Source organism: Pongo pygmaeus, chromosome 14 (assembly GCF_028885625.2).
Source record: "Pongo pygmaeus isolate AG05252 chromosome 14, NHGRI_mPonPyg2-v2.0_pri, whole genome shotgun sequence".
Lineage (NCBI taxonomy): Eukaryota > Metazoa > Chordata > Mammalia > Primates > Hominidae > Pongo > Pongo pygmaeus.
The window spans coordinates 94,156,442-94,175,157 of record NC_072387.2 but is presented as its reverse complement, the minus strand read 5'-3'; positions in this window follow the sequence as shown (position 1 = coordinate 94,175,157).

The window sequence follows — 18,716 nt, the reverse complement described above, 5'->3', positions numbered from 1 at the left end:
ATTATCAGCACCATTTTATAATATTTAGAGTCTTTTAATACACATCTACATGACAATCTGCATTTTTTGTGCATTTTTGTACAGTGTCCTTTCAAAATAAATGCAGTAAAATGCTAGTTTAGTAATCAAAGTTGTAAAATATGGCAAGTAAGGATGGCTTAAATATACATCTGGAAGTTCCACTGGTGGTTTTCAGTAGAGACTATACGTAAAAGCAATGGATCAATTTTAATATCTGCCAGGTAGAAATTTTTCTAACAACTGGGAAATTTGAAGTTGTGAAACATAAAGCATACAAGATAGCAGATATCCCTTCTTGTGATCAAATATTGAAGACAATGTTTCTTACATTGCCACCTTTCCAGAGTCTAATGTATAAATTTACTTTTCTTACTATTGACTTCAATCCAAAAATCAGAAGCACAAAGTTTAACAAGTCCTCAAACTAACTTCTCCCTTTTTTTCCCTCAATTTTCAGTTGGTTAAATATTTATAGATTTTATTGGGCTCATATCTATTATAACTGTTTGGAATATTACACAAATGCATCATGCACATACATCTGAGTGATGTGTCTTTTTTATCTATGTAACTATGACACTGTCATTCTTAACTGCCTGTGCTCAGCTGTAGTTCAAACATGGATGTGGGGGGAGACTGTTTTCTGATTTGTGGCCAATGCCGCAGTTTGTAGAACCTGGCACTGTGACTGCCTGTTACACCCGAGGTCAGCTCAAAGCCCGAGTTGAAAAAAAAATCTCCTCTTTCTGCTGCTCGGCAGGCTGATACATGTAATGCTCTTTATTGTTACAGCTCTGTTGGGTTGCTGAAGTTCTGTTGGAAACAAGCTTTGAAAACTTTTCTTTGCTTGCTAATTTATATCCTTTCTTGGTTCAAAGGGGTGATTGGTGTCTATGGTGTAGGCAGTACATTCTTATTCACAGAATCCAAATTGTCAATGCCCTTGAGTGAATTATTTTGACTGAACCTGTATGAACTTTAGGATACACTTGTGTCAGACATTTTTATTCATATATACTTACTGTCCTTTATTCTACTTTTACATTGTTCACTTGTCCTGCAAATGGGAGCCAGAAATCAACATTCCTATCTCACTTATCCAGTGAGATAGAAATAAAATAAATTCCAGTTGTTGGGATCTTTAGCACTGGTGATGGTTGGATTAAAAAGTTTCCTTTGTATGGGAAGCAAATCATTATTTATTTTAAGTGAACAATGTATTTACAGTGACAGGTCCAGAATTACGATTCAAAACAATTTCATATAATGAGTTCACTCATCTTCATGATTTCATAGATCTAATTATAATTATAGACTTATGTATTTGAATGTGCTACTTTAAAAGGTGAAAATTTGGATTTACAAAAATGACACTCAAAATGATTAGTAATAATTGATTATTTGTTAACTATATGAGCTAATTGTGTTATTATTTAGATGTTATACCTCATGGATGCATTTAAGGTATGAACTGGTTTATAAAAGAAAATTTGAACATCGTGTGGAATCTTATATTAAAGTATATATAAACCCCATATTTTAAAAATATATACGTGTCACATTGATTTAGTTTAGAAAATTTTGGCCCAGCTTATTGAAACAGTAGCAAATATATGAGATTTTATTAAATAATATTTATTTTAAGCAAATATTATGTATAATTCCATCAAGCATTTATACACATAAATACATGAAATATTCTTGTACATTCTTTTTTACAATTGATGTGCAGACAGAGTGGCAAGCATAAGGATAAATTTATTTCAGTATTGTTACACATTAAATAATTCAAGAAAAAGCTAGGATAAACTAATCAGTTAATCAAAACAGGTAGGAAAATGTGAAAATGGAGATATACAATCAATATTAAATGAATGTTATTCTTTTTTGAACTCCAACAAATGCCATTTGTAGCCATTGATATCCTGAGTTATTTTAATTAGACCAAGAAATTGTATTGAGACTTTTGCACACTTCATACAGGTACATTGAACATCATTTCTTCCTTTTATTTATCTTTCTTGGCTTTTACCCACTGTTTATTTCCTAAGGCTACTGTAACAAATGAGAACAAGTTTGTTGCTTTAAAATAACAGAAATGTATTCTTTCAGATTTCTGGAGACCAGAAGTCCCAAATAAGTTCCACTTGGCTGAAATCAGGGTGACAGTAGGACTTTACTCTCTCTAGATGCTCTAAAGAAGAACAGTTCTTTGCATCTATCAGCTTCTGGCAATTGCCAGCATTCCTTGGCTTGTAGTTGCATCACTCCAGTCTCTGCCTCAGTAGTTACATTGCCTTCACCTCCTCTGCCTGTGTGTCAAATCTTCCTCTGCCTTCCTTTTATGAATATATATGTGATCGCGTTTAGAGACCACCAGATAACCCAAGATAATCTCCTCATATCAAAATCCTTCATTTGAATCACATCTGCAAATATCTTTTCCTTGCCCATATGAGAAAATATTCACAGCTTCCAAGGACTAGAGCACTCATACCTTTTGTGGAGTTCATTGTCAAGGCTACTACACAAATTATCCTTTGTTATTACTTTATTTCCCAGCAAGAGTACCTTCCAGTTCAGACATGGATTGGAGATCATTCACAGTTCTTACACAGCATCCTCTCTCTCGCTTTAGTATTTTTGCACTTATTCTCCTTCTGCCTTGAATGCTATTCTTGATTTACTTAATTCCTCTATATTCTTGTCTAATTTAGTTTAAACAAACAAATGAAAAACGAACAAAACAACAACAACAAAATGCTCCATTCAGGCGATGTTGGGACTGATTTCTGGTCCTTGTGTTCTATGCACATTCTTGTAACCTTGTATTGCAGGGTTTTACTTTTTCTTTCTGAGGTACAACTAATATAACTTTCCTTTTTAAAAAATATGGCAGTTGTCTTACTCCCTGACACACAGTAGGAGATCAATATGCATTTATTGGTTGCCTTATTGCGTGAATAGAGTTGACTTCATTAGTAGGAATGGGAATTTACTTTAAAATAGCGTTCTGCCACTTGGGAAATGAGCTAAATTGCAATTAGAAAACTGGAATCACTAAGTTATCTATAAAACAAGTATTGTATTTCTTGTTACTAGAACAGATATTGATAACAAACCATTCCAAAATTATAATGCAGAGTATAAAGAAGGTTTAAAGAAATATATTTTTGTTTGACTCATAATACTTACTTCCGTATAAGAAGGTATTAGCTTCTTAGTAGGAACTTAGGTTTATTTAAAATGAAACGTGCCATGCACCCTGAAGAGGAGTCTGTCTTTCCTGTATTTTCAAAAGATAAGTTTCTAAACATTTATTAACATATTAAAATTAAAAAAAAACCATATGCCATTCTACAAAATTTTCTCTTAAAACAACATAATGATGATTGTTAGTTTATTCTGTTCAACTCACAATCAATGAAAGATACTCTGAGCTGAGTACTAGGATGGTAAGGGAGGATACAGAGCAGAGTCAGATGTGGTAATGTACTAAGAAAATCTTAACGTAAGAAGACGTGTAAACGAATTAGCACAATAATAGTAGAGTTTGGTAGGTGATATTGAAGTTAAAATATGCTATAGGAACATAGACTGGAAAGTAAAGTGTATGCATGCACACAGTCCCCACCCCTACCCACACACAGGGGTAAATGTTAATGACTGGTGTGACTCATGTAAGTGCTGTACCCAAAAGGAAAACTGGGAACTTACTAGGCAGTCCAAGTCAGAAAGGGATAAAAGAGATTTAAAACATAATAATAATAAGGAAAGAATCAGAGAAGTATGAGGAAAATCAAGTAGTCTACGTTATTGAGAGCAAAGATTCTCAAATTTGACTGATGTAAGAAACTAATTTGAAATAGAGTTTACAAGGCTGCCAGGCAGAGTGATTCCTCTGATAGGGCCTGGCAAAGTAAGTTGAAAATCTTCTGAAATGGATTCACCATTCTAGATGCCATTAAGAACATATATGATTCATAAGAGAAGCCCAGAATGTCAACATTAACAGGAGTTTGAAAAGAGTTGATTACAAAACTCGTAGATGACTTTGAAGGATTCAAGACTTCAGCGGAAGAAGTCACTGAAGATGTGGTGGGTGTGATATGGTTTGGCTGTGTCCCCACCCAAATCTCATCTTGAATTCCCACATGTTGCGGGAGGGACTGGTGGGAGGTAATTGAATCATGGGGGCAGGTCTTTCCCATGATGCCCTCCTGATAGTGAATAAGTCTCATGAGATCTGATGGCTTTATAAGGTGGAGTTTCTCTGCATAAGCTCTCTCTCTTTGCCTGCTGCCATCCATTTAAGACGTGACTTGTTCATCCTTGCCTTCCACCATGATTGAGAGGCTTTCCCAGCAACTTGGAAGTATAAGTCCATTAAACCTCTTTCTTTTGTAAGTTGTCCAGTCTTGTGTATATCTTTATCAGTAGAGTGAGAACAGACTAATACATGGTGAAAATAGGAAGAGAACTAGAATTAGAAATGGAGCCTGAAGATGTGACTGAATTGTTGCAATCTCATGACAAAATTTCAGCAGATGAAGAGTTGCTTCTTATGGATGAAAAAGAAAGTGTTTTTTTGAGATGAATCTACTCCTGGCAAAGATGCTGTGAATGCTGTTGAAATGACAGCAAGGGATTTAGAATATTATATATACTTAGTTGATAAAGCAGTGGCAGGGCTTGAGAGGATTTACTCCAAGATCTACTGTGAGAAAAATGCTATCAAATGGCATCACATGCTACAGAGAAATATTTCATGAAAGGAAGAGTCAATTGATGAGGCAAACTTTATTGTTGTCTTATTTTAAGAAGTCACCACAGCTCTCTCAGCCTTCAGGAACCTCTACCCTGATCAGTCAGTGGTCATCAACATTGAGGCAAGACCTTCCTCCAGCAAACAGATTATAATTAACTGATAGCTCAGATAATTATTAGCATTTTTTAGCAATAAAGTATTTTTTTAATTAAGGTATTTACATTGTTTTTTTCACATAATGCTATAGTACTCTTAATCAACTATAGTGTAGTGAAAACAACTTATATGAACCAAGAAACCGAACAAAATTGTGTGACTCGATTTATTGCAATATTCACTTTATTCTGGTGGTCTGGAACTAAAACTGCAATATCTCCAAGACATAATGTAGAAATCTTACTGAAATTAAAAGACAAAGGAATATTTGTAGTTCAAAATGTATTTGTTCATTTGCAATAAATACCTTAAAAATACTGCCTTTTCTTTTTCAAATTAGATCCCATAAGAAATGTTAGTTATACCATTAATGTGCTTGGGAAGTATTTATGTAGCAAAATATAAGCTTCATTACATTGTCATGAATTATACCTTTGTGGTCCTAATTATATGTATATTTTACTATAGAAAGTAGAATATCGAGAAAAATATATTGTGGGCATTTTTAATTAGGTTTTAGGTGGAAATGTTAATACTATATTTTCAGGATGATACCTTTTACTAAAAAAATGTGAAAAAGAAAGTTAATATGTTGTTGTAGTAAAACTAATTATTATTCTTGTTAGCATACAGTATTTCTTCACTGAAATTTTACTGATTTCATTAGCTGGTCCATTAAGTGCAAATTTTCACTTGTAATAACCAAAATGAATTAGTGACTTGCTTGTTTTGTTATACTGTAAACTTAACAGAAAATCTCTGCATATATACATATAATATATATAGACATATATATAATATATAGACACATATATAATATATATAGACATATATATACCTATATATATACCTGTATATATATATATATACCTGTGTGTATATATATATATATATACACCTGTATATATATATGTCTAGCCAGCCTGCTGAGAGCCTTTAGGCATTGCTGTGTCTCTGCAGAAACTCAGAATATGCCTTAGGTTTCCATTGGGGAAATTAACATCTCATATGTCAACATTTTCTGTCAAGTGAACTGAGTCTTTATTTTACCAACACATTTAAACCTGGTAAGCATTTGACTTATATATTTCAGTGTGAGATATATAACATTTTCAAAATGATTCTACTGTACTGTAACTAAAGTTGATATGTTTCCTCCAAATGCTAAAAAAATACAAATCTGTGCTCCCGTTACAGTTTAAATACAACAGAATTGAATTAGCGACAATAAAAGCCAAGCCACAAACCCAAATTTGGCGATCCTCAGACAGCACAAGATTTCGTTATTTTCTCCTTTGTCAGGCAGTGTTTATTTCACTTTAAAATTCTTCAAGCTATGGATCATATATCTCATCTTTGGGGAGACTATTCCACCATCAATACAGTTCACTAGCTATGTTGAAGTCCAACTTTACTGGCTGAGAATCAGAGATGAGTAGAATTTCGTTCTAACAGAGGGGCCATTTGACTCATTTTATTATTTTTATTACTGAACACCATAGTGAACTAGCCAGTCAACTGTGCAGTCAAAGACATGGACCCGCCCGAAGGACTCACATCTCAGCAAATGATCCCTTCCCTCTGCTTGGCTGGCCTAGCGAAGGACAGAGAATGCAATCATCTTGATCAATGAACCTGAGGAAAAGCAGAGCAGGCAAGACACTAATCAAATAAGTGGATCTGCTGAGGCTCATCCTTCAACCCCAAACTTTGCTTCTTGAGGGCCTGAAAGAGGTAAGCAGGTAAAAAGAAAGTCTGACAATATGCTGTACTTGCATGCTTCAAATTGGCCCTCTGCAGTAGCATTTCCACTTAGTTACCTTGAGAATACAAAGCAATGTCAGAAATTTACAGATGCCTATTTTGCTTCAGATGGACTTTTATATATAATTTTGCTACTGTCAGGAGCCTTTAAAGTTATGAAAAATCACACCTGTAGTTGCAAGCATCATCAGAGAAAGACAAATAGGTAGAAAACCAATTTGAAAATAATTAGTCTTCATAAAGTTCCCCACATAATATTCTTCAGAGATTGTTACAATTAAAACACTCAAGAAAGAATCAGAATAGATCAAAAGTTGAACACCTATGAACTGTGCCACCTTGAGGAAATGATTTCACTTCTCAGCACTTCAAAAGTGTCTGTAAAACAATAATAATAACCACTTTGATAGATTGTTGTGAAGTGTGGTTGGGATAATGCACTCAGAAAGGCCAATCATAAAATGCAATTAACATATGCTATGTTAGATTTTACTTTTTATTGCTAAAACAATCATTAACATATTAATCCTAATTAAAAATTCTTAGAAACTTCTATGTGGTGTTTTGGGAACCGAAAAATGAAAAATAACTAGTTTTCAAAAAATGAAATAAGAAACTCACATTCATAGGTCATTTTTGCTAATGTCCAGAGTTGGCGAATTATGCAATGGAAAGAGTTCAATATTATGCCAAATAGCAGAAATGATTGTTTTATTGATTAAATTTAAAATAGTAAATATTAAATAATTTATTTAAAATTTCTTGTCACTATTAGCCTAAACCTTTTTTACATTCTCCTTTTTAAGGGTATCGAGTTCTCAGCTTTAAATTGGAATATTTCTTTAAAAAATGTCTAGCAAAATCACTGGTATATTGAATACTTAAAATATTCATATGTATATTTACAATAGAATACTGTTCAGTCTTATAAAATAATACAATTCTGTCATTTGTGACATAGATAGAATTGGAAAACATGCTACATGAAATAAGCCAGGCAAAGAAAGAAAAATACTGCATGTTCTCGCTTACATGTAAAATTTGTAACAATCAAACTCACAGAAGCAGAGGGTAGAATGGAGGTTACAGAGGCTGGACGTTGAGGAGAATGGGGAGATTATGATCAAAGTGTACAAAATATTAGGTGAACAGGAGGAATGCGTTTTTTTAATTAGATTTCTATTACACAGTATGGTGAATACAGCTAATAATATAGTTTGTGTATCTCAAAATTGCTGTGTATTTCAAAATTGCTAAGAATAAATTTCAAATGTTCTGACAATAAAAATATTAATTATTTGAGGTGATGAATACGTTAATTAGCTTTATTTAATTATTCCATATTGTATTCATAAGTTGTAACATCTCTTTGTATAACCTCAAAAGAAAATATTATGTGTGTAATTAAATTTAGGGAATTTCTTTTTCTCATGGGTCAAGTTTACACCTGGTAGGGGAGCTGATGAATGGACCCCAATGACAACACATAATTGGGCATATTTGAAGGGCAGAATTACATCAAGGAGAACAGGAGTGTGAGAAGTTGAACCACAGTGAGATCTGCAATAATAAGAACTGGTGACTTAGATTCCAAGTAGTTATGTCTAAGAAACTTACACACACACCCTACAGGACAATCAGCATTTGGCATGTCATGGAAAGGAGAATGAATATTGGCCAAAGAGTTTTGACAGCTAACATCAAGAGAAGTATACAAAAGATCAGTGATGTAAGGGATTATTTTGTCTCCAATATCTCTCTTCTTCTACCCCAAATACACTGGTAGAATCACGCCTTAAAGGAGAAAGGAAAGATGTGTCTCAGCCAAATACTCTACCCATCAATGAAAGTAATTAGCATGTTTAAGGTGACTGAGGCAGTCATCTCAAGTGCAAAATTTAAGGCAGGAGATCAAAAGACTTAGTAGTCAACATAAATTATATTAATGTATTTTAAAATCTACATTGGAAAGAATTCCATCATGAAAGAAATATAACTATTTTTCAAAAAGACAGATTCACCCAGATGCAGTGGCTCACATCTATCATCCTAGTGATTCAGAAGGCAGAGGCGGGAGGATTGCTTGAGGCCAGATGATCATGATCAGCCTGGGCAACACAGTGAGATCCTCATCTCTAAAAATGTATATTTTTTACTGCACTCCAACCTGGGCGACAGCGAGACTCCGTCTCAAATATATATTTTAATTAGTTGGGCATGGTAGAGCGTGCCTGTAGTGCCAGCTACTTGGGAGGCGGAGGTGGGAGGATAGCTTTAGCCCAGGAGTTTGAGGCTGCAGTGAGCTATGATCACACCACTGTACTCCAGTTGGAAAACAGAGTGAGATCCCTTGTCTAAAACAAAACAAAACAAAACAAAACAAGATATATTTAGTCAGAGTCATGACATCAAACCTGTGATGTTGGAACAGAAGTTTGACATGTATTCCTCTAGGCTATCTAATAGCCTAGAACTAATAATTAGGAACTAATAATTGTCATTACTGTATTTTTTTTAAATTCATAATACTAATACATATGCAAAAAACCCACTCTGTCAGATAAAAATACTTTATGATAGGTTTTACTTTGAATTCATACAATTCAATAATCTATTTGATATTTGGGCAAGGGGGGAGGTAGGCAGGATAGACTGTACTGTCCTGTTTTAGCAGCTTCATTTCTATAGTTGATCCACAGGTTTACTTCAGTCTCACAAATGAGACTCACTTCCTGCTGTTTTCTGTGTTGTCATTTGTCATTTTTATTATGTGATAGTGCTTCAGGGGCTATCAGAAACAAAGAAATGGGTCCCTTTTATGCTTATCTCTGTTCAGACTTAATTGTATTTTATTTTTTAATTTAAAAGCAGAGTTGGAAGATGGTTATTTCAACTGATTTTTTCTGCATACTTTACTCCAGCTGGTATCTCTTAGGATTTACTGTTTTAATTAATTATAGTTAAGACATCATGAAATTATTTAGAGTCAAAAGCAAGCCTGATTTTCTTTGGAACTTTGATAATGAGGGGAAACTACTGAAATATGATGAAGGGTGTGTGTGTGTGTCTGTGTGTGTGTCTGTGTGTGTGTTCACCTACATAATAAATATATGTTATGTAGCATATTTACATAATTATATGTATAGTTTATAAAACTACGAGATATAGTTTATGCCAAAGGCTGAGTTTATCTTTTTTTATTTTAATCTGTCTCTTGAGGAGCATCTAAAATGTGCTAGCAGGTTGTATAAAAGACATAAGAAGTGAAGCTATTTCATGAACTCCTAACACATAGCTCGGTGATGTCTTTTGTCTGCAAGCCAACCTTCAATAAATCACCATGTCAGAGAGTATGCGGGCACCTAAGATCTGATTTCCAGGCCTGGCAAGTGTAAAGGCAATGCTGGAGGGTAATTCCCTCCTCCTATTTCAATGCTTCTGAAGCCCTGACAGTACATGGTGGATGCAAAGACCTTTCATGCTAATGAGCTTGCTGTTCTGATTTCTGTCATCACAGACTATTTTTATACGACAATAAATTAACCTAGATGAGTAGATACTTAATTATTTAGAAATTAAAAGAATAAAAACGTCTTCCTTTTTTAGGTAAAAAAAAAAGTTTTTTCTCAGTGCAAGTTGCGTATGGTACATTTTTCTGATTTCTACTAAAAAGATGAGCTATAAATATTGGCATGTAACTCCCAGTAAAATAAGAAAAACACTATTTTTTTTTTTTTGTATTTTTAGTAGAGACGGGGTTTCACTGTGTTAGCCAGGATGATCTTGATCTCCTGACCTCGTGATCCGTCCGTCTCGGCCTCCCGAAGTGTTAGGAATTTTTTTTTTTTTGTTATACTTTGGGTTAAGTTATGCTTTTCTCTGAAAGGACATTTCCAATTAACGTTCCTACCTGCAGTAAAGATAGGCTCTGGAGTTGTAACTGTAGTCATGACATTGTAGTCAGGGTTTCACCTGACCTATAAACTATAAAAAAAGCAAAAGAATAGGAAAACAAATGGTACCTTCCTTTTTCTTTTCTTTTTTTCCTGTCTCTTTCCTCCCTTTTCCTTCTTTCTCTCTCTGCCTTTCTTTTTCTTTCTTTCTTTCAAAGAAAGTTGCAGTTATGTCTATTTTTAATGGTGACCTACAACTATATTTTCTTAGAGATATATAAAATTTAATGGTAGTGAATTTTATTAAAAAACTTGCTGATAGAATTAACATTTAATTATATTTTATAGTTATTTTATTTAGGAAATAGTTTTTGATCTTCACTCTTATGATATGGTTCGCCTGTGTCCCCACCCAAATCTCATCTCGCGTTTTAGCTCCCATAATCCCCATGTCATGGGAGGGACCAGGTGGGAGGTAATTAAATTATGGGGGCAGATTTCTCCCATGCTGTTCTCATGACAGTGAATAAGTCTCATGAGATGTGATGGTTTTATAAAGGGAAGTTCCCCTGCACATGCTCTCTTGCCTACTGCCATGTAAGACATGCCTTTGTTCCTCCTTTGCCTTCTGCAGTGATTGTGAGACCTCCCCAGCTATGTGGAATGGTGAGTCCATTAAACCTCTTTTTCTTTATAAATTACTCAGTCTTTGGTAGTTCTTATAACAGCATGAGAATGGACTAATACATCTTAATTCCAAAAAACTGGTTATAAATCTATTGAGCAAGTGAAAAAACAAAAAACACACAATAGTACACAATATAGTCATTTCTATAATTTCTATAAAAGTATAACTCCAAAATAATTAGTAAACTGTTTTCAATATTACTAAGATTAATAAATATAAATATAAAAACAAAATTTTAAAAATATTGACATCTAGTAAAATTAAGCAACTTTTATATGAAGACTAATTACAATCACTATATGACTGAAATTTGACTAATTTTATTATTTCAAAACTTTCTAAAAGTGCTTAATAAGTTTAGAACATTGTTTGATTTATTACCTGTAGACAATATATTTTATAATTTGTACGAATTGTGTTATACAAGTAAAAAAGCTATTCTTAAAACTTACATGTCACTTACATGTCAAAGAAGATGGAGTAGGTATATCTTTCTCTATTCCTTGCACTAAGTGCTACTAAAAGCCCTGGAAATCATATATAAGACAAGCATAAGTGGACTCTAAAAGGCAAATAGAGAAAGGAAGATCATTTAGGGAGTTTGGAACCCAAGGAATGACATGATAGTGTGTTCTCTCAATTTTCTTTTAGCTTCATAAATTCTGAACTTGAAGCTGAACAAACTGACCATCCCAAAATGCCCGTAGGTCTGCACAACAAAAGCCCCAGCAAAAGCCTGCTATCTCTAGACAAATGACCAGGAAAAAGAACAACTTAGCAAGACAGAAAACCTTCAGAAAATTACTGCTGTTTGCCTGCCTAAAAACACAGGAAAACAACAACAAAACTGGTTTCTCACCCACCCACATCAGCAAAAGTCTAGTGGGAAACCCAGATTTCCTAGGCTGTAATGAGTAACCTCAACATCCCACCACAGTGGTGTTAGACAAAGTGCATAGGGATCTGAGGTTTTTATACCTGCCAGGGGTCAACAGGTACTCACACCCTCTGATATCTGTAAACTAAAAACAGAATTCTAAGCCTGTCAGTTGACTGAATGGACCCCTCCTCTCAGTCAAGGCCATTCCAAAGTAAACCTGAAAAACTAGTGCATCCATGATGGGGAGAGGGGTGTCAGACATGTCTCATTATACCCGCCTCCCTTTGGAATTAAGGCACAACTGACCAGCATTACATTAAAACAGAGATCTTAAGACTGACAAAAAGACTCTTTACCACAATAAAATACCTAATTCTAACCTAACTCTAATATAGCATCACATGACAGATAGTTGGCCCTAAAAGAAATCGAAGTATTCACCCCAAAATATATTTCATTGATATATTTGAAATGGCCCTGTAAAGCTGTCACTTACGGGGAAAATCTATATCCTGCAGAGAATCCTCGTCTCTTTCCAGGCCTTTTCATGACACAGGAGAGATTTAACTGGCTGGCACCTTTTAGGGTCTGATAAGAGACATTTATTGTCTATTCTCTCTGAAGCCAGCTACCTGAAGGCTTCATCTACACAATAAGAACCTTGATCTTCAGAGCCCCTTACCTTAACCCAGAAACTCCTTTCTATCGATTCCAGATCTTTAGATAGTAACTTCACTCTATCAACCAATTGCCAATCAGAAATTTTTGAATCCACCTCTAACCTGGAAGTCCCTCAACTCTGAATTTTCCTGCCTCTCCAGGCCAAACCAATGTGCACCTAACATGTATTGATTGATGACCACCTGTAATATCTGTCCCCCTCAAATGTATAAAATCAAGCTGTAACCCAACCACCTTGGGCACAAGTTCTCAGGATGTATTGAGGCTGTGCTTTGGGCCTTGATCACTCATATTTGGTCCAGGATAAACTTTTTAAAGTATTTTTACTGGAATAAAGAACTGGAATCAGGACTTTTGTGATCTTCTAGTGGCAGAGAGGTCACCCCCAGTGCAGTGTTAACAGAAAACCACATGGGAAGCTAGAATACCCTCAGTTCCCCCAAAAGCAATCCTTCCCTCAGTTATCAAAGGAGGATAAGTGGAGAACTTGGACTTTTACCTCTACCTGTCAGAGAAGTGAGTACCTCTGCCTATCCTTTCCCTGCCAGAGTGTTGTCAAGAGAGCCACTTACGACAGAAAATTTAAATAATATCATATTTTAAATATGTAAATATCCAGGTTTTAATCAATCATTTCTGTCATTCCCAGAACCTGCAAGATCTCAAACTGAATATACAAAAGGACAGTCTATGGATGTCAATACTGAGATAACAGAGAAGCTAAAGTCATCTGAAGCAAAATGTAGAATGTTCATGATAAAGCTGATGAAGTGAGTAATTATGAACAGATTTGAAACAATTGCAAAACTAGCCCCAGCAAAAAGAAAACATGAAGGTGAAACAAGTGGAAATTTTGAAACTGAAACATACAAAAATCAAAATTTTAAAAACTCCAGGAATGGACTCAACAGCAGAATAGAGGAATCAGGGCAAAAAAATCAGTCAACTTGAAAGTGGAATAATAGAAATGATCCAACTTGAATGACATAGAAAAATGGACTAAATAAATGAATGAACAGACTATCAGGGTACTGTGGGAATCCAACAAAAGACCACACATTCAGGCCATAAAATTCCATGCCTTGGTATTTCATTCCATTTTGGATATCTTTTTATACTCTAACACCAAGAGCATATTGAATTAGATTAGCCAAAGTCTTGAAACTCCTGTGAAATATTTTTAAATACCCTGTATCTAAACCTAAAAGTTTGGCACATAAAAAAAATGTTACTTTAGGTTTTCACTTTGCCAAAACACACATTTTTGTATTCTGATCCAAGAACTCCCCCTGAGCCCAACAAGTCTATCTTGGTAAAAATAATTTAGCTCAGTTCAGTACAACAGATATTTATTAAGTGCCTACAAAGGGCCAGGTTCTGATCAACTCTATTTTCATGTGTTGTTCTTCTTACCTAGGATGGCCTTTTCTGATCCGCCTGGTAAACTCCTATTCTTCCTTCAGATTCAGCCCAAATACAGTCTTCAGTAATGTGAGTTCCTTCAGCTTGACATATAGTTTACTTGTCAATAAATTTGTATGGTTCTCAACACATCATGCACTGATTTTTGCCCTTGTGACTAAACTATATATTCCTGCAGGTTAGGACACTGTCTTTTCATCCTTGTTACTCCAATTGCATTGAAATCTCCTTTATCATGAAATGTGTTCGGTAATTTCCTGTTGCATAAATAAATGAATTCATGTATTCAGCTATGCTTCTGATATTTTTAAATACCTACTGCCTACTAGGCAGAGTAATGGACCCAGGTATACATGGTGAATGAATGATGTTACTCCTTGTACTGAAGATTGCAAACTGTAGCAGAGATAACAAATCATTGGAATACAGAATTAACTGTAATAGAAAAGTTGTTGAAAGGTTTTAAGAATAAGAATTATCTTGTTCTTATTCTAATTTATATCCAAACATAAGTTATCCTTTAGAAACATGTTAGGTTTTAAGTAATAAAGAACAGTGCTTTTAACACATAAGACTTCAATTTTCTCTTATCTTGAGAATTACAAAGAGAGGACGTCCAGAGCTATGGCGTGTGTTCAACAAAGTTTACAAATATCACTGTCCTTCAGTCTTCTTCTGTTGTTTCCAACATGTGACTTTCATCTTCATGTTCACATGATTGCTGCCACATATTTCACCTTATATTTGTTACACAGACAAGAAGATAAAATCAAAATAAGGGAGCATAAAAGGCAAAAAAAGCTGAAGAGAAATTTCCTTACAATATTTTCTAACACAGCTACTCATTGTATTTCAATGGCTAGAACAGGGTCACAAGTCAACCCTGAGATACAAATTAGTCTGGAAAGATATTCAGGCTTAATCTGCAATAACAGAGGAAGACAATGAAAAAAAAAAGGGTAATAAATGACTTTTGGGTAAATATTCCACTTTTAAAACATTTAATTGGCTATCATAGTTGAAAATGGTAGTGACTAATGGGCAAAAAATTATCAACATATTAAAATCAAAATAGACAGTTATTTTATTAACTATGGAAAGAAAAAAAGTTGTCCGTCTCTGATAGTTATTTTGAAAAGTAGTTGAAAGGTATTTTTCAAAAAATATATTTTTAAGATATGGCCTTAAAACCACCAGAAACTTTTATTTCAATTATTTTAAACAAATAAGAAAAAAAGTTTCTAAATTATTTATGCTATAATATGAAAGTTCATAAAGATGAAGATTTCTGTAATGAAATTATATAATTTTATAATAGTTCTGAACTTTTTTTTTGAGTGCTCTTTCTCTCTATAATACAGTACACTGAAAGTGAACAGTCTTTGGTAGCACTATCTTTAAACCCTCAACGTTGCAAAACTCTCAATATTCCCACAGAATTCTTGCTTACTGGACTTGGCGCTTGACTGAGAGAGTGAGGCAGAGTAAGTCTATATATAAATGTTGGGAAGGTTACTTCTTTCATTTTGGATAAAGTAGAATTGAATAGCTTTTTTATTTGTTTGTTTCATCCAAAGCAGATGACTTTGGACCGTACTGGTGAAAAATAAGGTAAGATTCTTGAATTTCAAATTTTCATAGATGTGTTTTAAAGAGCACTACAGTAGGTATTATTTATAATAATCAACACCTTTATAGGATGTGATATCCTAGAAGATAAATTTCTTTGAAACTTCATTGAAAGGTAACATCATAACCATTGGATTTCAAATTCAAAATTTGGAACTGGGGCCAAATCCTTTCTGACATTACTTCCCTTTCTCACTATTTCTCAGTTTTCTATACCGATATACTGCAACTCAAAGAAACTACTTAAAATTTCTCACTTATAGAAAGAATACTTGGAACAGGTCCATGTTATAGTAGCTTTATGTTACAACTTGTTTCAACAGGTTATACTTTTAATGCAAATTTAATACAGGATGCATTCAGCTACATGCTTTCTTCTTCAAAAGAATGTTTCACTTTAGGATTTTGGAATCATACTCAGACGATGTCTTCTTTTAAATAGTTACTTTCCATTTTTGTGGAATTTTTTTAACCTAGGATATTAAACTAATTTTATACACACTAGTCAAATCTCACCATTTTTTAAAAATATTAAGGTCTAAGCTACTTAATTACACGCTTTTTCATACCTCTGTCTCATTTTATCCCCAAATAGAATTTCCTATTCTAAAATGAATCTAACTTGATAACATACCTTTCTCATAATGAATAAGTAATATACATTGTTAGCACATTCATTGTGATTATTTCTTTAATTACTAAAGGTATATTTCCTGCTTTTTAGTTATTAATTGATTAGTATGATAACAAAACAGTTGGAGAAGGGTATTTTTTTTCCCTAGAAGAAGAGCATGTGTCTTGAGAATATGACTATTTCTTAAGACCATAGATTTATTTGTTTTCTTGAAATAATGCTTACAATACTAGGAATGTGGCAATTACCAATAGTTATTGAACTAAAATTCCATGTCCTTTCATGTAATAATACCAACATATTAAATAAATAAATAAAAATGACTTATCAAGGTTTATATGCCTTTCCTTTAAAATATTATATTTCCATTTTCTACTAAAAATTTTGAAAATACATTTAGATATTCTTAAACACAGATTTGATATTATCCTTTTGGTGGAAGAATGTGATCTTGCAAAGACTTTGTAAATGACCCTCCAGGGGCTTGTACATTACTCACAAATTTTAGGTGGCACTTTGTCTGTGTGGTCAGTGAGACTGAAACTTATGCAATTAAAGCAAATATTTAATCATATTAGGATTTATTTTAGCAATAAATCATCCTTGTCAGTTATTTATACATGTTGAAGGTTAGTGCAACAAATCACCTTTGCTTCTACTCTGTGTCAAACACTTTGCCTCGGAAATAAGAAAGGATAGATCGTTATAAATCTGACTCTATGATAGTGCTTGGCACATTAATTAATGTAATTCAGGTTCATGCATCTTTAACCACATATGTGCAGTCGTAGAAGCATATATCAGAAAAATGGTGCTATTGTTGTCCTTTTTTATTCACATTTCTTTTCTCTCTCTTTTTTTTTTAACTTGTGTTTCAGTACTTTTTACCTTTAACATAGCACAATGTCTTAGAAGATAACTGGTTTGATGTAGTACCAGGGAGATTTTACCCCAATGAAAATGTGTGCTCTGTCAAGGGATTAACTGCGAGGTCCACCCAGGTTATTTTTTTTTTCATTAATTAATTAAAAACCAAATTTATTTAAAACTATATACCCTAATATGTGGGGTATTTTTACCTTGCTTAGTGATAAGGAATTACAAAGATAAAAAGAAGAATATGAACAACCCAGCTCTCAAAAACCTTATATTGTGTCTTACTGGCTTCTCACCAACATTTCTATAGCTTTGACTGTCTACTGGAGTATGTTAAGCTTGTTTTCTCATTTCACAAGTAATCCTCTATTGATGAACAAATACTCAAAAATACTTTCCTGTCAACTTTCTTATTTTAGCTAATATTACTTTATATTAAACACTAACAGACACTGCTTATGTGTTTTACATAATTGTTATTTAATTCTCTGAAAAACTCTTATCAAGAAAGTGCTTATTGTCTACATTTTATAAAGAATAAAATTGTGACTTTAATGGATGAAGCAACTTTTCTGAGGTCCTGCACCTGGTATCTCACTCTACAATCACATGGACAGTTTTCAGACCCCAATGCCAAATTTGTAGGACTGAGGCAAAATATTTAATAACAATTTCTTTTCTCTTTAAGTAAATTTCTTTGACCAAATAGATTTCCAAATTGCTAGTACTAAACAGGGAATAGGGCTACTTTTCAACTGTCTATAACATTTACCTGTCACTAATTTTTCAACTACGTAATGTAACAGAGTTCTTGAAAACAATCTTAGGAGGCAGGTCCCACTCTTCACCATTTTCAAATGAAGACAATATGGCTGAGAAGCTCTAGATATTTTGCATAGTATCATATAGCTGATAAGTCTTCAAGCTGAAATCGAACACTTTTTTTTTAACTATTTGTTTTTCTGCTACTTCCACTGCCTAGGTGTTCTTTTTGACAAATCTTGGCAAAAGAAGGCCAGTGTGCCCTACCACTCATCACACAACTTGGCTTATTCCAACAATGTATATAAACATATAAACACATTGGCACAGAAATAGGAAATGAAATGGGAATAGTTTAGGTACCTATATTTATCCAACAATAGAGAGAAGGAAAGGAATAGCAGTGGGGAGTGACAGAAGAGTAGATGAGCCAACTCCTTCTCAGGACACCCGACTCCGCAGACCAGGGCGAAACAGGGATTCGAATTCACCTAACTCTCTAGTGTTAGCCTCAATAAAGGAATTCAGAAGCTTATTACTGG